General features: G+C 32.0%; 1 protein-coding gene across 1 annotated transcript in view; it reads left to right on the top strand.

Moving 5' to 3' along the window:
* LOC134279637 (metabotropic glutamate receptor 5-like) overlaps positions 1–22,277 on the top strand; it is a 39,274-nt gene that overhangs the window by 2,904 nt on the left and 14,093 nt on the right. The window lies entirely within an intron of this gene.

Below are 22,277 nucleotides of genomic sequence, written 5' to 3'. Positions count from 1 at the left end.
AAAAAAAAAAAATGATCACTCCCACACTTTTACGTCAAAAATTTTAAAACTTGATTGTTCTTGCACTGAACTTGTGAATACAATTTTCAAAAGCCTGATTCTAATTCTAAGGAGAGGAAATGTGTGATGAATATACGTCAGCATACCCGGATATTCATTTTTTTTTATTAAAAAATCTTCTCCTCTGCATGCAAGTTTATTTAATAAATTTTGAATCTACTTAGTAAATAGAGATGCAATTGCTAAATTTACAACATGATAAAATTTTTGCATTCATATGTATCTCCTATTCCGTTATTCAAAATTTACATCTTTGGCTGGATGCATATTTTTATATTTATATAACTGTTATACAGACACATTAAGTAATCACGACTTCCAACTGTGTTGCATTAAGGATTTTAGAAAAAAAAATATTTAAAAGATATTTTTTCACCTTTAAGCTGATATTTTTCCAGTCTTTTAAAAAAAATTCGCACGTATAAAGTACTTAACTTAAGCAGTTTATTTCATTCAACAAATCCCGCGATGCTCTCGTGTGTATGTCGACACTTAGCAAACTTGAACTGGATGTCAATGCAGTGATAATGATACCTCAAAACAGGAATCGATATGTTCTGGTAAAAAGTGATTAAATATTAAATTAATTAGTAGAACCCGGGCTTTATTTCGTATTGATTCCCCATTGTTTATTATCATCAACTGGTGTGATAGATAAAAATAAAGTGTAAATCGATTAACCTATTATTGGGTTCTGTTTCCCATGCCCAAAGGCCGATGTTAAGTATTAAAACTGATTTGCCTTAAATGATTAAAATCTCTTGTCTAGAATAACAGGTTTTACAGTTTATTTATTTAATTCTGTAGTTGCGACTGTCAAGTGAAGTATATTTTAGTTCATTTCGATTTCATTCAAAATAAACAGAATTTGTTACAGATCTCATATTAGTGAATTAAAAATAAAATGAAAGGTAGAGAAGGAGAAACTTTATTCAACCTTGATGGCCCCACCCCACCCCTGCCTCTCTTCTTTTTTCGTCAACTAGGGGACTCTCCTAAGGTGTTGAAATTTTATTCAGTCATAGACAATTTTTTTTGTCTCCATCGTTTATGCAGGTATTTTCGCCTTTTTTTCTACACACAGAATATCAATAGTTTAGACAATTTAAAGCCTGGTCAGTTACTTTTAACATAACACTGTATAAAATGAATGCACTCAGCGTTAAAAAATGTTTGGTTGTCTTTACAATTTATTTTTCCAATCACTCACAATTCCTTATCTCTTGACGGCGATCATGGCTTTCGCTGGTTTAACTTTCCCTAATGACTTGTACAACTTATTAATTGCCGATAAAACTAATAAATCCGCACCAATCAATACCTTTATCTAAATGTGACCCTAATAGGTGTTTTTATTTCTTCCTAATCACAATATTTTTTTTGTTTTATCTCAATTATTGATTAACTTAAATGGTTCTGGGGGTCAAAAGTTTAAATGTGTGAAACCGGACACAGATTTTCGCCGATTCAGTTTCTCCCTTTTCTCTGCAGATCGAATTCTAATCAATCTATAGAAGAGAATAGTCTTAGTTTCAAGCTTCAATTCATTATTTAGACAAATATTTTTTGCGTATATTCCTTAAAAAAAAAAGAACTTGTCAAAATGAATAAAGAAATAAGGTTTTTTTTTAAAAAAAAAATGAAAGACTACCTCAGCAGGAGAATTTGGTATCTGACTCAGTGGTTACTTTTAAGGAAATGGTAAGCCTTAGTCCTATATCTGATCTTACCACTACCGCAGACTGATTAAAGGATGGGAAATATCAGTGTAAAATTTAGAGAAAAAAATGTTTTTTATTTTATTTTTTTAATATACATTGCACCTTTTCCTCAACCCTTTGACAAGGTTTATGGATCATCTGTCATGACTATGCGTGCTTAAATGAGTACCGTTTTCACTGAAACACTCTAAAATGCAAACTTTCTTTCCTTAAAAGAAATTATTAACCATTGTGATACGGAGTACAAGCAGTGATTTTTTAACCTGTCTAGCTATGAGAGAATTGAGAAAACTGCATGCTTCTTGGAAAAAGGAATCCGATTGAAATGATTATATTGCAGTAATACAGTAAACAGTGCTTTTCCTCAAATATAGCCGTACTCCTGAATAATTAAAGGTTTGTTTGTCATCCTTTTATATTCATTGGATTTGATGCACGATCCTGATTAGATAATTTAATATTGAACATCAGCTGGCTGTTGATACAACAGAGAATAATCAATTAATCTGACAGGTTAAGCTAGAGGAAAAAACAACAAAAACAAAATGCAGTAAGATAAAATGTACGGAGATAACGCGGTATTCAAGCTCAAATGTCCATTAAAAAGTACAAATCAGTCCGCCGTCATAAAACTTTGAGAATTCTCAAAAAAATCTCAACTCAAGTCTTGAAAATTACTCAGCTGAGAATTTGAGAATAAAACAGAGTTTAAAAAGGAATTTTTATTTTTCTCAACTTTTTTATGACGGCCGCTGAGTCTGAGAATTTTGGATTTGAGAAAATCACAGATTTGAGAGTATTCTCAGACTTAAGTATGTTTTATAACGGCGGACCCAGCAGAAGGACAAACGCAGACATCTAAAACATCCGAGGTAGAATCAGATGCTAAGAAGGAGTGAGCATTCCCTGCCGACCGGCGGCACCCACCATGTGCTTTTTGGCATGATCGGTTTGATACCCATATTTCAATCGATTTCAAATCCTTAAAAAATCATTTTGATTTTTAACTTTCAAAAATCATCATTAGTATGACAGTGTCTTTCAAACAAAGTCTGCTGATTTGTTTGACATTTCAAAGCAAATCTAAAAATGATCATTGAAAGTTTAAAGTTTATTTTTCTTGCAGATTATCATTATAATCGTTTCTCACTACAGAGTGAGTTCCGTGACGTAATAATTAATTTTGCAGTATGTTTGATATACGTTTAATGACGTTTTACACTTAAGTTAGAAGTTAGATTAAAACTAGTACAAGATGTATGCACAATGGTGCTTATTTAACGATTAAAATTTTAACGGACTACATCAAAACCTTTATAATAAGCTTAACTTATAGTACCCCTAAAAATCCTCACTCTACGATAGTTTCCTCAGCCTGAATAGAAGGAACTAGAGGTACTGTGAGCAATGAACTCACTAAATATAATACCCCCGCCTCCCATATGAATATAATGGCAGTGTAAATGTTTTACTCTGGAAAATCCAAAATACATGTCAGATCAAAAAGTAAAATAACAGGTGCACAATGGCAGTATGTAATAAAGATTATGTGAAAGTTTCATTAAATTTCCTTCAGTGGTACGAGAGGAGTTGCAGAAAAGAGATGGGTACTCCAAAGCTTAACAGACAGACGGACGGACGGACATACCGATTACTATACCCTCCCACTTTTCAAGCGGGGGTATAAAAAAAAGCGATGGATCTGTATTGTACATTTTGATGTAATACATACATTGTTTTCCGTTACAAAGAAATACAAACATTACGATTTTTAATCTTTCGTTTTCTTGGTATTTATGTCTCGAAATCTAATTCTTCCTGGCATCATCTGTGCAAGTCGTGCTAATCTGCTATTTCATTTTTCTCATCCATTCCTAAACAGATATTAAACGAAGCGTGATTTGTCATGGGACAATCCGAAGACGAGATTAGTAGACATGTCGGCCTCCAGAGAGTAAATTCCGGAACCAATAACGATTAATATAAGATCTTTTTTGCAAATACCAAAACTGCATCAGGACCGTGTGAAAAATTCCTACTAAGAAACAAGAACTGTTTGTGAAACACTAATGCTCCAGTATGGCAGCTGAAGGGAAAGTTGACGTTTCGCAAATCCGAAGGTCAAGCCGCAAGGTCAAGGTCAAACGGTCCAAATTGTTGGTATTAAGAGGAAGGTCTTGTCACAATGCACATGTATACCCCTGTGAAATTTAAAAGCCCCAATAACAACTGATCAAAAGTTATGGCCAAGGTTAAATATTTTAACAAAGTGGGTCCAACTTTAAAGTCAAGGTAAAAAAAAAAAACGTCAAAAATATTTATACCAATGGAAAGTCGTCATAAATAATAATCATGTGAAGTGTATAAAAGCCATAGTACCAACTGTTCAAAATTTATTGCCAAAGGTCAAAGTTTTGCATGATTTTGTAAATTAAAGTGGGTCAAACGCCACGAACAAGACGGCAACTTTGGTTGTTCCAAATAAAAGGTCTTGTTACATATACAAAGAATACACCTATATGAAATATGATAGCCTTATCCCCATCATGTCTTGTCACATTAAATCAACATATTTCTCCTCTTCTTCAGAATAATTGGCCTACGTTAAACCCAAGTACCTACAAAGTATTCTTACGTAAAGATACAATTCAGGCTAGGGTTTTTAGGGGTCGCAGGAAACCTGTAATAGGCCCAATTCCCAATTGTAAAAAGGTGTTTACCCCATTTCGTAGAAGAAAATTCCCCAAAAGAGAAAAGAATAAAACAAATATGATTAAAAATGTCTGAATTCAGTAATATGTTTATCAGGAATGGTGTTCAAAAACAAAATTAAAAGGCATGCTCTAAAAACTAGTTGACTGAATGCAAAATAAGTCAATAAAATTTCTTGCAAATGAAACAAAAAAATCTAATTTGTATTTATTTACAAAAAATATTAAATATATTTTTCTCAATTTCAATAAATTGTCCTTGTTTTCCCAAATGGAAAGGCCCAGGCCCTTGCTTTTAAGACCTAAAAACACCCAGTAATTTTCCTACCAACAAATTATAAAAGGTCACGTCCTTTTAAATGGGATATATCATATACTGTATATATAATAAGTATAGTGAAATATTTTAATGTGACGCATCATTTTAGATAAAGAATCTACTTAATATGACAAAGTACTCGTACTTGTTGTATCATATGTGTATATTATGTGTAACGTCTGCAAGTTGAAAACCTTACAACGTTAGAATCCTTACAACGTTAGAATCCTTTTTTTATCTATCTCTCCAATCTCTTATATTCCTCTGTCTCCCCACTCCCTATCTCCCCACACTCCTCTCCCTCTCTCCACTCTTTCTCCCACACTCCCCAGTCTGACTCCATTCTCTCTCTCTCCACGCTCCCTCTCTCTCTCTCCCCACTCTCACTCCACACTACATCTTTCTCTCCACACTCCCCCCACACTCCCACTCTCTCCCCAGTGTCTCTCCCCACGCCACACTATCCCCACTCCCCCCTCTCACTCCATACTCCCTCTCTCTCTCCACACTCCCCAGTCTCACTCCACTCTCTCTCTCCCCACACTCTCACTCCCTCCCCATCTCTCTCCCACTCACTCCCCTCACTCCCTCCCCACACCCTCACCCCCCTCTCTACACCCCCACCCCCCTCTCTCTCCACTCCCTCTCTCTCTCTATCTCTCCCCACACCCCACTACTCACTCCACTCCCTCTCTTCTCTCTCTCTCCCCACTCACTTTCAATCTGTCTCACCTCTCTTTCTTTTTTGTTTTGTTTTCCTTCTAACTGACTTATGCATAAATTTTGTTACCGGTTTACTCTTTATATGCTTATAACATAGATGTTTTATTGTTTTTATTCATAAACATGATGAAAAATATGCTTATTCAATAACCAAAGAAAAATTTTATCTTTCTTTAATAAAGAAATCATAAAATGTTTATTCTTGAACATTATCTTTTAAACTTGATTAAACAGAAGTGCAAATTTACTGAGGAAAATGAAAATTATTTAAAATGAAAGGGCAATAACTTATATATAACACAAAAAAATAGTTCTTTACATATCACAGTTAGATCATTGCGTTGTTTGTGTATTTAATTAAGTTAAATTTTATTTGCTTAAATGTTTATATGCTTACTAATATAAAGGAGACACGATAGGTCAGCTTGAATTCCCATTTGAATATTAATTTTTGTGCAGTTAATAAAAATGTAGTGCGCGGATTCATCCGCATTGAAGTCTATAAAATTATTATATTCTTTATTTGAACAAATTATATGTAAAAGGGTTTCATTGACATTATATTTCCTTTTGGCTTGGTCGCATTCAGCTGCAGTTTACTTTGATTCCATATATATATTTTAATTGTTGTTCTGTTCAGACATTGTGTCATTTTGTAAAATAATGTTTACATATTGCATGGTTCTACTCTACTGACCATAGATTTCCACCTAACGTTTTTGAATAGAGGGTGTTAGAAAATTAACCGTTGGGTCCTGGGTGTAATTTGAGTAGATGCTCACCTTATTATAGGTCCTAGCCAACCTTCCGGGAAAATTACAATTATTCAATTAAGACATAATATGTAGATGTAGAACTATCAACCTACAAAAAGTTGGCTTAGGAATATTCTTACTATTAAGATTCTTTTCGAGCCATGAAAAACAAAAGAGAGAAACTTTGTATTCATAAATAAACTTTTTAAATTAATTTCTCGAGAAAGCAATTCAAGTTATGAAAGGGACCGGGGTGATTCGGGGAAGTTTAATTTCATAGCTCAAAATTCCTTAAAAGCCAAGAAAAAACGTTATTATATTTATATTATTGATGTCCTCCGATTTTACTTTGCAGACACTGCAATAAGGAAAAAAAAACATACTGCATACTATTTGGGGAAAGGGCAATCTTATTAATTAACAATGTAAACTATAAATCCTGCACTTAATGCTAAAATCTTACGAAAAGGCATAAATTGAATGCGACATTAAGAGGCCTTAAAGAATATTATGATTATAATACATGTACATGTATAATCTTTTTCAAAAGAATATTTTCACTAAAAAAGTAATTTACGTAGTGAATTCTGTACAAAAGAACGGTGTTTTTTTTTTTTAAATAAATATGAATTAATTTACCCATTCAAATGAACGTACTGTATCTAAAAGGAAGAAAATTTTGTTGTCTTGTTCGTTAAAATTGACAACACTTCCGGGAGCATGGAATGCTGAATCTTTATGGAACTAAATTTATATTTGTAACCTACCAGAATACGAGTTTTACAATCAATACATTATGTAGCCATTGAAATAATGCTAGATTGAAGGTTATATTATGTCCTCAGTAAATCTGAAATGCTTTGTTCATTAGCAACTTGAATGGTCTTGCAATAGCACTTTTGAATGTAACTTTCACATTAAAGTAAATTTACTTGGTAATAAAAAAAACTTTGTGAGTAGCTATAAGATATCATTATATATTTCTTGGGAAAAAAAACCCAGAGAAAAATCATTGTCGCAAACCGCGCTCAAAATGTACGATCCTCTTCTCCAAACCTAGGCTTGAGATGATGGAGAAGTATATGACCACTAAAAAACATCACATCCAAGTATACAGAACGAAATGTTAGAAGCTGCTTTGACGTTTTTATGAACTAATGGAAGTAAGTCAGTTGAATTTTATGATGCAACTGAAAGTTAATTTCCTTTTGCCTGACTGATTGTAGAAGACGAAAAAGTCGATTTTTGTACAGTGGACACGAGATAGAGCGGGCTATTGCTTTCTAAAACACTTTGTCTCTTTATTAGAAATAGCCTGTGCATGTTGAACAGTTGATACAATATATATTGTACACGACATCATTCCCAGTCTGTGATGAAAGAAATAGACTTTCTTCAACCAAACTTCGGGACTACATCGCGAATATATATTTGAATCTCTCTCTCTCTCTCTCTCTCTCTCTCTCTCTATTAACAATTACAACAGCAAAACGCATTCAAAGAATCAGAAATGCATTCGTAACTTTTTCATGAACCCTTATTAAGTTAAAAATAACTTCCCATGCACAAAAACTACTCATTTAAACACTGGAAATATATATAATTCAACACCTATGTATTGAGAATCGATTATATGACAGTTTTGAATTTAAACTTGACACTTCAACATGCTCTTTATATGAATTTTAATCAGTAAAAACATGTGGAGAGCTAGAACAGCGGAAAATGAAATAAGTCAACAGTCATGAATAATTTCTCCACACATTCCTTCCAAGAATTATTTATTAATCAGTCAGATCTCAATGACACGTTAACTATGCATCACTTTAAATTCTTCACTCTTTTTGTTAAAAAGGTTTTCTCCAATTTAAAGTAAAAATGAACGCACATCTTTAATTTCGTCTCATGAATTTTGAACAAGTGCAAGCTATTCCGGTACATGAAACTTTTTCTAACCCTAACCCAACTTTTTCTGATATAAATTAGCCGCAATTTCAAGATTCATCTTAGAGCAAAATCTCGTGTATTGATTTGATATCAATGATAACATGGATAAAGCAACTTGCCAAGTAAAAAGAAAAATTATAGCACAAAAATGTTTTAGATTGTGGGGGCGGCCGTGGGACAAGAAGGTTTCAGGATTAATTTGCTATTCATACCATGTCTTGTGTTTCATACTTCTTGACATGTTTTATTGCTTTTTTTTTATTTATGCCAATCAAAAAAGAAAAGATACTGATGACGAGGAACAACTTCTTAAAAACCTTTTAAGTGCCCCGATTGCGTAAAAAATACCGTATTACAGTCTTCTAAGTTAATGACCCTCTTTTGCATGTGTTTGTATGGTGATGTATAAAGGACCTTTTCCTTACATATCAGCGTATACATGGAAAAAATATGACTAAAACCACAGTCACTTTATTGGTGGATTAAATAAGTACATGTACTCAGAAGTACACATAAGTGACCTAAGTACATTTAAAATTTGTATCTGCTACAAACGAGGTATTCCGAATTGCACCATGGGCCAACAAGAATTTCAGCATCGCTATACGTATGAATCAATCGCTCTATCGTATTGATTGACCTACAACCGGATTTTTATTTACAATCCTTGGTTATAGTTTAGACAGGTAATTGTTCCACAGAAATAAGCGTGTTTATTAATGGTTACACCTGGGTAATTGAGGGCTTTACATGACTTGTAGTTATTTCATGATTATTGTATTTATTCAGTGGAGTGTTCTTAAGGGCATCCCTTTATTGGATACAGATAAGAGAGAACAGCTGAAAATAGCACTGTATGTTTTAGTCGATGAGTATTTTTACAATAATAACGGGATATTTTTTTTATCTCCACGAATTTTGCTATTATACATGTAGGTGTACATGAAACTGGCATCAAAACTGGCTATTCGCAGCAAGTATTTGTCAAAATGAAATCCTCTCTCTCTCTCTCTCTCAAAAAGTAAATAGAAAGAATACGCTTGTGATGTATAATTTATCCGTATAAAGTGAAACGTTTGTAATTTTTCCTAATCTGATTCATAAATATTTGGGGTTGAAAGAAATTGACACCATATTTTGCTCAGAATTTCTTTCATGGGAATTGCGAAGGAAAATCCCTGTATTCTATAATACTGTATTAAGCATTTACTTATTTTGGGGTAAAGGAATTTTAGCTTTTCACTAGAGCTCTAATAAGCTCTTTCCGCTGTTTCACAAAATGATTTTATCTACATGCTAAAACATGATTTAAAATATATAATACTGTCTTACTGTTTTCAAGACGTTCTCAAATGCGCTATTATTTTTAAAATACTCTTCTCTCAGTTTTACATTGGCTATTAAATAGATAATAACTATGAAATTCACCAGTATGATGCATGATAAGAATTGATGTTCATATTGAGTCAAAATTCCTTTGAACTTCCATCGGCTCTGCTGTTTATAACAGTCAATCGTGACGTCAATTACTGCCGTATTTCTGTGAATGATGAACATAAAATTTCTTATTTTCTCGGTTTGTCATATGAACATAATTCCGGATGGAAGTTATTCTTATCCGGTCCTTGAATGCGTTTGGAAATGAAAATTAATAGAGATATCGGTTTAGTTGTGATCGGAATATTCAAGTTAATATTTTTTATCTGACTATAATAACACCAAGAACAATTTTTGATTTTCTGTTAAGTGAAATTCATTACAATGAAGTACAATCAGTGAAATGTTACACAAAAATATTGTCAATCTGCATATTTAAAACTTAATAAACAGGAAAACAAAATCGCGTCGCGGGTTCAAATCCCAATGTGGGACGTGGAGACCGTACAAACCGAAGTCCACCAACAAGTGATGGCGTGAAAACTTTAGAGACGTTAAACAATAATATACAAACATACTAACATATCTCTAATAGTTTTGAACACCCCGAGTCACGTGCTACCCATCTCAGTACTCACAAATGATGTTACTTCTGTACTTACATAAGGAAAGGTATCTCATTTCATTCGTTTACAGAAAGTAATGAAAAGTTACGTTCCCCACATCTACGACAAATTATGTTTGCGATACGTTTATTGTGGTCAACTGCGTGCAATCCGATATCATGGATTAAAGCTGTCATTTTGATCGTGTTTGAAGTGAGTTTCTGGGCGTTATGATTCACTCAATTAGCCTGTGTTTCTATCGAGTAGTACCCCCTGGGGGGGAGTCAGATAACCAATATTTGTAGTAACTGTTGCTTTTGGTTTGAACACCTTTCGCTGGCAAATTAATTTCCCTATGCGATCTTGTGTGCTTTTAAAACTAATAATCATAGTTTCACTAAGTACAATATACGGTATACCGTAATATTAGAATATCATTATATAGTGTATCATAGTATCAAGGTTTTTGAATACTGAAAATGAATACATTACAAAAATAATTCTATCTTTGTTGTAAATTCCCTAAAATTCTAAGGCCTTTGATACTGGTATATTATGATCGTTACTGTAACAACGATTCTTTTTCAAAAGAAATATCAAATGCTTATACATTAGACAGAGTCAAAATTAACCTTAAAGTACCGTATAACTGGATTTTCCTACGGGGGTGCTATTTTATGCGAAATTCTGCGATCAAGTCTTAATCGCAAAAAATTCAATCGCAAAAAATACGTAAATAAAATTTGGAATTTTCAGTTGCGATCATCGAAGTTCTTCTTTTACAGATACCGGAAGTATATGTAAATAATGCCCATTGCACGTTTTCAATCGTATTTTACAGGTAATTTACGTGATATCAACAACAATGATTGTTTTTCGAATAAATAAAACGAATTCCTAAAGATTCAATATTTATTTGTTCCTACATTGTATTTTATGATTTATTTATATGAAACCCGAATAGCAGTTGTCGGTTTGGCTATTCCGCGGCTTGATCGGGACCTTCACCAGTACTAGTGTTCACCAGATTTTTCTTAATCGGTATTCAGTCCTTGAGAAAAAAATTTCTTGTGTAACATTTCCCCTACTGGGATTATATAAACTCTTTATAATCATAAATGAAAGTTCATAGTCTATGGGAACATACTGAAACGAACTTCTATAAATTAATTTCAAAGAATGATCGTCTCGGTTTCAATTCAAAATAATTGTGACTTTGTTTCTAATTTACCCTGTGAATAATAACCCATTAATTATAGCAACACACGGACGACCCACAGGTGTAGTGTTATCTATGTAAACACCCAATTAACAGCCCAAGGCCTTCACTGTTTCCACGGAAGTCCAGACTGCATCTATTTTATGCTTGATTGGCGTATATACAAGCGCAATCAAAACTTCGAGAGATAGAGAGTAAAATTCAATGAAATATGTGTAACGGGACCCAGGTTTTGGTTCGAGAGATACAGAATTTCGAGAGATAGAAGTTCGAGAGATCAGGAGTAAATTTGCTTAGTTATATAGAGGGAAAAAAACGGGATCGGGGGATCACTTCGAGAGATTGGAGTTCAAGCCATCGAGATCGAGTCACCTGTATTTTAAATTGCTTTGGTTTGTTCAATAAAGAATAAAAATAGACTTTATTGTTTAAATGTCTAGTAATAAAATTCAATAGAAATAGACATTATTGTCAAAGTGAAATCGCAAAAATTAAAATCGCAAAAAATATATATACCTATTTCAGGATCAAATCGCAAAAATTTGCACCCGCATTAAAAACCAGTTATACGGTATATGCGATATGTACAGTAAAATAAAACACAGTGTCGATATGGAAGAGTATCTTACGCTTGAAAATAGTTTTAGGAATAGACAAATCCTAACTAAATTTCGAACAAGTGACCACTGCCTAATGATAGAAACTGGTAGACATAAGAAAATACCTCGAGAACAAAGATTATGTTCTTCATGTAATACTATTGATGATGAATCACATTTTTTTCTACAGTGTAGCTTGAATATACAAGCAAGGAATATACTTATAAAAGTTATGTTAGATAATTGTTCTTCATTCTACCTCAAATCACCTACTCAGAAACTTGAATATATACTAAGTCCAAAACTTGAAGTTATACCGGCTGTTTGCACTTTTATAAAACAATCATTAGAATTGAGAACTAAAAGGTCCACATCGGTGTAACATTTAGGGAATAAATTTCTATATGGATATTGTATATATAATTCATTGTTCTCATTGATTTTGTTTCTTTTTTGTATTGCTTGACCCATATGGGTGTAATATGCAATAAAGATTATTATTATTATTATTTATTTCAAGGAGAAAAATAATAAAAATGGACGTTTCTTTTGTTAGGGAGAGATTTGCGACTTAAGCGTCTAGCTGACCATAAAAATATATTCCAATCGATTGCCCAAACGAAGGCATTTTACTGGTCGGTAATTGTCAAGTTTAGTAGAACTTCCTTTATCAGATATCCCCTAAGATTTCAGATTCCCTCATACATCTCTCGGGTCTTTGTACTTATACAAGGGCTACTTGACCTTTGGGGTTAATTGCCTCTTTAAAAGATCACAACTCATAAAAATGTGCATGTCTAGTAATGAAATCTTCCTTGATCAAGATTAGCCAAGATGCATACTATTGATTTCTTTACACAAGGGACAAAAGTTTGTCTCTGTTCATCAATCTAGTCAAGAGAATTTTGGTAGGTTTGGAAGTAATTTAATTTAATTACTAATTCTTTTCTTTTTCATATTTTTTTATTTTTTATTTGGTAGATTATACTTCAAATGTGATTGGATTGCATTATTTGAAGACAGGTTAAAACCTACTGCAAATATTCTTTACTGTCTAGTACTTGAAATTTCTAAAGTTAACCGACATATTTTTTTGATCAAGTTCTTACGGGGTTTTACTATTGAAATTGCTATATTTTCACTTTCTATTTATGTATTTTCTAATTTTGTTAATTATAAAATACTAATATAAAGTGGCAGATTTCGAGAAGAAATCTGAGTATTTCCATCGTTGTAATTGCTTTTGAGAACACTTTTTTTTGTCAATATAAACCACAGGTGTACTTTTGTTATTACAAATATTAATAAATCAAAATTTCACGATGTCTCAAAAAAGCAAATCGCGATGATTTTAATTTCACGCTGCAAGAAATTTATTTCAATTTTTCTTATAAGCATTTAAACGATTCTAAAAATCTACAGTATTCAAAATAAATAAATCCTTAGCTCATGTTGTTAGGGAAATATCTCTCTAATCGTGATAAATTACATTTATATTAATTTTCATATGTTCATGACAAGAACCTGAACCTGTTATATATATAACTAAGCCTCATGTGATATGACAAATCTTAAGACATAAGGAAATTGTCGCGCAATAAAATGGAAATAATTAAGACAAAGATTGTATTATAATTCTTTGCAACTGAAGCATTGAAGGACCATCTCTACACAAGTGCAATTTTTTTTGAGAAAAATATGTCGTATAAAGGAGTTAATTTTGAGCTTATTTATCCAATTTTCACTGTATGGTGCAATGGCATTTACCCCCGGGAAAAATGTTCAAAGACAACACAGTATCAGTGAAAAGAAATCACGATTAATTACTTCAATAGAGAAAATACATGTAAATAACATGTTTAGTTGATTTATCTTGGCCTTTTAAATGTTAAGAATACTTGAATTAATTACAAATTGAGTAATATATTGTAAATTTCTATTTTTATTTTTACAATATTTAGATCTAGGGGCAGATCACTCTAACTGCAGAAAAATACCTTAGAATGAGAACTCTTTAGTGTGCAGTGTAGAGAGGGTTCTTAACAAAGCAATGCGTATTTCCCGATCAATCCCACGTACCCACCCCGACATACACAAGACAAAACATGTCGGTATCTTTAAAAAATGCACAGGATTCTGTCTAAATGTTCAAGTTTAATCCTAAAATCACTATAATACAGCGATTGTTCTCACAATCTCCTACTTCACCTCCAAAAAGTCGACATGATCGACTTAGGGAGTTGATTGTCTAGTTTATCGTAAAATGTTCGTAAAACCCTATATCCAAAGAAGCATCTCTGGGTCATGTGCTTAAAGATGTATACATATTGATCGCTATACACGAGGGACAATCGTTATAATGCGTTATCAATCAAATTATGCATATTTCTTGGGATTTATTTTTCCTCTTTTGTATCCAGCTGGAAAGATTTAGTAGTTTACATTACGATATAATTCACATAAGTCTGTAACCTTTTTGCCCTAAAACAAGTTCAAGGTGTTTCTAATGGGTATAATTCATAAATCCAGCAAGCTTAAGCGGTGACTAACAAAATGCTTTACTGGATTATTAAACCAAAGGTTAAAATATCAGTTCATATAAATACATGTAACATCTTAAATCTGTCTATAAAACCATAAAAAAGGCTTCAAAAAGTAAAGAATTCCGAAGTGGGAAAAGACATCTTACAAAAATATATGTACAGTGTATTCATCTGATGAGCATTTGAAAATATCTTTCCAAATCCAGGTCACGAGGGTTGACAATTATTCCCTTTTTCTTTGGTCGTTTTAATGATGCAGTTCAAATGATCTTTGGGTCTTTGAATTGCATGTTTTACGCCAATGTTAGATTCTTTTCATTACTGTGGACAATTTTCTCTGTGGCTCATTTTTCGTGGATGTCTTGATTGCTTCGATTCTCATCCACGAATTTACGATCAGGATTTGATAGATATTTTTATTTTGTAGGTGTATTTATAATTAATAGAGAATACATGAAATTACTACGTCACCGCTAACCTGTAAAATCGAAGCAATATATGGAAATAAGCCCCCACGAATTTAAACGATTTCACAGTATTCATTTTGATTTTAGCTACGGGTTATTCATTTTCATTATCCGTCCAATGAGCTCCTATTGATGAAACAGGAGATATTTTCAAATTCTCAGTTTCAATATGTATGTTTCAAGGCGGGTGTGGTCGGTCAGCAAGGGATACTTACTCATTATAGGTACCTAATCCCTGTTATCCCACCTCTGGAATTTCTGGGGTCAAATATTTTATGAAATTCTTTTTAAAGTCTTGTATTGCTTTAGATTTTTTAGATCAATTACAGTTCGTAAATCCTCAACAATTTCATTTGTATTTGTAAATTGAATTTAAGAGACTTCTCACTGTTTATCACTTTGACCTTTTCATTTTCAAACATATTACGTAATTTTGTTTGATTTGCATGCAAGGGAAATTTAGAAATAGCAAGTGTTTCTCTTATCTTCCTTTCTAATTCAATCACTTGTTTCAGGACATTGCGTAAAGAGTAAAAGTTTTTCATGTAAATTTTTACTTCTGTTTCTTCCCGCATGGTGATTTTTTTTTTCAATTTGATTAAAAATTGATAACATCACCCTTATTTTTTGTAAATGCTAGCCATGTTCAATAGATAAAAGAGTATGTACCTATGTTCAAAGCAGAAACAAGAAAAACAAGATTCATGCCATGTGTGTGAGGGTGTGTGTGTGTGTGTGTGTGTTTGTAGCTGTTATGCAATAGCAAGGCATTTTCCAAAGACTAATCTACCAATTAACCAATAATCTGTAATTTACATACGCACATTTGGTGCTATGGGGGATGGGAACCTTCACCAATTTACAAAATGATGCTTTTTTTCAAGATAACATTCACATTTTCTACGTGTTTTGTTTAAATTATTCTCAAATTTCATACGCTCATTTAAGCTTAAGTGAAATCTGATCAATCGTCGTCGATGGCCCATTCTTTCGCCTGTCTGTCCTCCTGTCCTTTCGTCTCTAAACGTTTCACCTACGGGGTCCCCAGTCAATTTTAACAAATGCATTTGAGGAAATGATATCCTTTAATTGTTCATATAAAGGGAATCCCTTTTCGGTAGAGGGATAAATATTCAGGAATAAGTAAATTAAGTAAATTGTATTTGGAACATTTCTTACTTAAAAGGGATACATGTTTGAAGCTGCCTTGCCTATAGTAAAAATACAAATAATAGGGATGCCAAAATTTGTATCTTCATATTCATGCCTGAAAAAGAAAAAAAATAAGCGATTCGATTAACAAACTATAATAATTACATGTATGTTCTTGAACTTCTTAATTTAGTCTGTACAAAGGTCATTCACTTTACCCTTCATAGACAGCTGGCTCGTTCTTTACTAATATTGTTACATTCAATGAACTTGTAAATTTGTTTTCGTCTTGCTTCGGAAACTCAATTATGGTTTCGGAATAAAACAGAAACGGAATACGTCTCTCTCCAAATTTTTGAGCAGATTGAAATCAAAAGGGTTTATAATTCTGTTGTTAAATTAAATGGATATCATGGTTTCGAGGCTGGTTGCGATAAAAAAACCAAACTTTTGTTGTTTTTTTTCCTAAATTCACCTTATTTTTATTAATTGACACTTCCCCTTGCAAATGAGTTGTAAAGGATATACATGTCGTACCGCGCTTTAGTGTGTGGGTTAAAGGTACTTGAACACAGATTTGAAGTTATTATTTTCTCTATAATATTACGACTTATATATTGTAATAGCATTTCACACAAAAATTAATTAAAAATCTTATTTCGTTTAAAAGATACTGAAATTTCAAATTTTTCGGCGGGTTTGATTGACATATCCTTGCACTCTCACAAATTTAATTTTATTCTTAATCCTTAGGAAAAGTGGCAATCTCGTTTTGTATAAATGAAAAATATTAATACTATAATCCAGAAAATTCAGAGTAGACACGTTCGAAAGCAAAACAAACACACAATATATTGTCAGTCCGTGCAGTTGTGGTAAGCAGACTGTGACGATTGAACGCACCCGGTGAATTCTAAATATAAACAATAACAGAACTCGAGCCCTGTTTACAAAAACTGTGTACATAACACGAGTGTGCTCGATTTGCTAAACTCTATACGCACCTCTTAGTTCGGAATGACGATACTTGTGAAGGTGTTTTGCTTTCTAACATTTCTACTCTGAATGAAATTATTTTTCTTGATAAAAGTTTTAATATTTCTCATTAAAACACATCAAAATTGCCACTTTTCCTAAGGATTAAGAATAAAGTTAAAATTTGTGAAAGTGCAAGGATGTGTCAATCAAACCCGCCAAAAAATTTAAAGTTTTAATAACTTTTAAATGAAATAAGATTTTTAATTAATTTTTGTGTGAAATGCTATTAAAATATATAATTCGTGATATTATACAGAAAAAATGAGAAAAATATTAACTTCAAATCTGTGTCCAAGTACCTTTAAGTTCTAGCACTGTGCATAACGGAAGTGACGTGATTTGTATCAGGATCGATGGCGAACCCTGAATTTACTTTTAGATTATTTCTTCTGCGACGAAATAATCCGCTTTGTAATGCGTTTGCTCTACTTCATCTCTAAATAACGTAACCTGGCATATCTTGTTCTGTTAGTTGTTGGCAATCATTTTTGCAAGGTAAAATCATGATGAAATTAGCAACAATAAAGCTTATTATTAATTTGTCTTTTCTGTAAAAATTATTCTTTTGCAACCTTTGTAATGAACAAATGTGTACTAGTCTCTACTATAATAAAAATGAAACAATTTGGTGATTACATTTCCTCATGGAGTTAAGATGCATTATGCAGTTTTCGTGATATTTGTGAAAGATAACTATATATAATGTTTGAAGCATTTGTGTTTTTGCATTTTCAAATAACGAGAAAAAACCGAAACAATCCACATAGAACTTGAATTATATTTACTTCTCTTCAATTAGAGTCGTACCTGTAACTTTTTCAAGAGGATTTCAGCTGTTAGTTGATTTAACTGTAATTCTATTTCAATTCATATCTATAATACTTCTGTAAATAATATACTTGAAGCAGTTCTAGGTTGCTTTCTCCGATACTTCTTGCGCGTTTGCTCCTTACAATACTTGCATGCTCAAATGCAGACAGCGAAGTGTCCGTTTGCTATAATTATCATAAAATTGTCTAGACAATTACAGCGTAATTTGGTACTTTCTTGCCAAAATTTGATATTAAGGGAGAATAAATGTCTTTTTGAATCCAAATCAATCCCAAAGACATTTTAATCAATTGAGAGCATAGCAAGCATGTGCATTGCTTCTGCTTAAAAAACTCATAACAATAATTTTGTCTCAAGACTTGGGTTAATTAAATTGTTATTGGAAAAGACTGTATTCCTTATATGTATCATAAATTTAACTTGTAAGTGCAACTGGTCATACTTATTTTCCTGGTGATTATTACATTGTATTATTTTCAAATAGTGCATCGCGTGAAAGTTCAGCGTTGATAGTTGATTGTAGTATATAGGATAGACCTTCTTGGTGCCTGTGACAGTTTTTAGAAAACTTATCTATTGATTTTGCACCTGGTGTTTGCAGATATCGACTTTAAATTTTATTTTTGAAACTTCTTGGAAAATCACATGACAATGCACGTATTTTCAACTTAAGGACAGAACCAATGAACATATAAAAAAAATTATTGTCAAGTGTTTTTAATTCTCTTCCTCTTCAGATATACACTGAAAAAAATCTGTTAAAAGGGTCGTATTGCCAGAACTGCATTCTTCAGCCCTTTTGAAAAGAAAGGAATATCATTTGTTCTATTAGTAAATGTTTTTAAACTAATTTTTTTTTTTGAAACCAAAATTATATTTTTTGCTGAATTTAGGTCAAGATCTAGTAAATGACTTTATACTTCCTATTTGGTGCTAGAACCATTATGACGTTATAATCACTTTTAAATCTCCTTTTCCTGTGTTTTACGGCTTTCATAGAATTATGTAGATAAAAAGTATTTTCGTAGAATTCAATTTGAAATGGTAAATAGTCCTGACATCATTTCAAAGAAGAGACCAAGAACATACTAATTTCCGTTTCCTGAAAGACTGTAGGCAATCTGGATAAATTTTTGTCTTATATGAAAAAAACCCCAACATAACAATGATTGTTTTTCATAATTTTTCATTGGGAATATGACATTTTAAAATATAATTTTTCATCTTGTTCACCTATATATTATGTCCCGAAACACTTTATTTGACCAAGATAAAGTTATAAAACATTATAAAAGGAATTTATTTCTGAAATTTGATAAATCTGTAGACACCTTTCATTTACTTGATCTTGACCTTAAGACAACTATGTGTGATTTATTACAAACACAAGACAATGCCAAAGCAACCCTTCAAAACAACACACATTGTAGTTTCTCATTGATAAATAAATTTTTTTTCCTTCCAAAATTTGATATTGAGGGAGAATAAATGTCTTTTTTAATTCATATCAATCCCAAAGACATTTTAATCAATTGAGAGCATAGCAAGCATGCGTATTCCTTCTGCTTAAAAAACTCATAACAATAATTTTGTCTCAGGACTTTGGTTAATTAAATTTTTATTGGAGAAAAACCGTATTCCTTATATGTATCATAAATTTAGCATAATTATACGTGCAACTGGTTATATATAATTATATATATTCCTGGTGATTATTATATAAAATTGTATTATTTTCAAACAGTGCATTGTGTGAAAGTTCAGCGTTGACAATTTATTGTAGTATATAGGATAGATCTTGTTGATGCCTGTGACAGATTTAAAAAAAAAAAGCTTATCTATTGATTTATGATTTTACACCTTGTGTTTGCAGATATCGATTTAAATTTTATTTTTATAACTTCTTGGAAAATCACATGACAATGCACGTATTTTTCGACTTAAAGACAGAACCAATGAACATATAAAAAAAAACTATTGTCAGGTGTGTTTAATCCTCTTCCTCTTTAGGTATACACGGAAAAATTCTATTAAAAGGGTCGCATTGCCAAAACTGCGTTCTAATCAGCCCTTTAGAAAAAAAGAAATACCATATTGGAAAACGATTTTAAAGTAATTAAATTCTTTTGAAATAAAAATTATGTTCCTTACTTAATTAAGGTCGAGATCTAGTAAATGACTTTAGACTAACTGTTAGGTGCTAGAATCATTATGACGTCATAATCTCTTTTAACTTTCCTTTTCCTATATTGTACGGCTCTCATGGAATTATGTAGAAAAAAAGTATTTTCGTGGAATTCAATTTGAAATCACATGAAAAGTAGTCCCGATACCTACATTAAATTCGACATCATTTTAAAGAAGAGACCAAGAACATACAAATTACCGTTTCCTGAAAGACTGTAGGCAATCTGGATACATTTTTTTCTGGTCTTATATGGAAAAAAAACTCACATTCATGAATGTTTTTCTTATTTTTTTTTTCATTGGAAATGACATTTTAAAATATGATTTTTCATATTGTTCACCTACAAATTATGCCTCGAAACACCTTATTTGACCAAGTTATAAAGCTCCATTAAAGGAATTTATTTCTTCAATTTGATAAAACTGTAGGCACCTTTCATTTACTTGATCTTGTCCTAATAAAACTATTTGTGATTTATTAAAAACACAAGACAATTTCAAAGTAATCCCTTACAAAACAACATACAATGTATTTTCTCATTGATAAATAAAAATTTTGACAGCTAGGTCCTTTCTCGTGGAGGATTGTTTGTTTAAAATATAGCTTGATCTATAAATTTAGAAGGCCTACTTAACGTCTGTAAAATTTCTTAAGAAAAATATAGGACTTGTCATATATCAATTTTTGTATTCACGAAATCTTTTTAAAAACCATCTTTTTTTCTTATATATGTTTATGAAATACATGTGAGTTTCCATTGTATATTTAGGACAACGTCATAAGCAGATATTGGTCTTGTTATACTGAGGAATATCTTCATAAGATAAAAAAGATATCCCAAATATTTCATACATATGTGTACAGCCGTAAAATATACAAGTACCAATATGATGCAGTAAAAACAACTTTTAGAAAAAAAAATCTGATCTACGATGGTGTATGCCATAGGTCTATGATGCTCTTCGCAAAAAATGAAATTGGTAAAATAAATAGTAATTTCTATTTTCCAAAAAAATCATTGCATGACCGTAATGGTCTACTTATCCAAGCCACACAAAATGAATTATGTTTCATTTTGACATTTTTACACATATAAAGGAGTGCGGCTCATTCATTTTATAGACCTACATCTAAGTTACGTGTTAGCGATACGGGGGCTCGTGGCTTATGGTGTCATACGTTCATTCTGTTGACAATTCAGTATGTTTTCTGTGGCTTCCCTAATAGCCCAGTTGGGGAAACTTTTAGGTGATGCTATCGTAGTCGAGTATCAAATTGGTTTCCATTAGCAAGTGTTAATGGAAAACTTGTCAATATTATATTATAAAACGGTTGTTAGCCCTGCATATCAATTTACATTTAGTCGTTCACTGTTAGTAATAACTCATTTTTTCTTACTGTTCAATCAAGGAAAATTAAACGTTTCATTACAGATGTGATATTTATGATAAAATTAATAATTCTCTTTCAAAAGGTTTTAATTTAATAACTAATGTAATTTTTTTTTCAAATGTTGAAAACTTTTGGATAATTTGAAACTCTGACGCCCACAAGAAAGTTAAATTTTATAATATTGGGTTATTGGGTCTGGTGTATTTATTAGCAATCAAAGGAGAACACAGTCATCATCATTTTTCCGTCTTTTTGAAGTATAATGAAGTCAGAGTAATGATTTCATTTGGTTGATAGTATCGGGTGATTTACTGCTACCTTCATTCGTTCGTTGTCCCTCGTCGTGTGTTTTGTCAAATTTTTTTCCTAAAGCCGCTGAATCAATTTTAACCATTTTTTTTAATTGAACATGTTAAGGGGCATAAATTTTGTCCGTCCTTGTCCCCTTTGATTCTGAAAAGTGGGGCTAAAACCATCCCAACAAAAGCCATCTTTAAAAATTGTCTCAACTCTTGAGCAATTTATCAAATCGTCCATTCTCGCAATACCAAGGGTCCTGAGTCAACACATTGACTTTTTTTAAATCTCTCAATCACATTAAGCCATTATTTAATAAACAACTCGTAACAC

The sequence above is a fragment of the Saccostrea cucullata genome, unplaced genomic scaffold, assembly GCF_032062105.1.
Source record: "Saccostrea cucullata isolate Sc308-1 unplaced genomic scaffold, CSIRO_AGI_Scuc_v1 ctg1744, whole genome shotgun sequence".
In the NCBI taxonomy this organism is placed as follows: Eukaryota; Metazoa; Mollusca; class Bivalvia; order Ostreida; family Ostreidae; genus Saccostrea; species Saccostrea cuccullata.
This window is presented reverse-complemented; position numbering and strand designations above follow the sequence as displayed.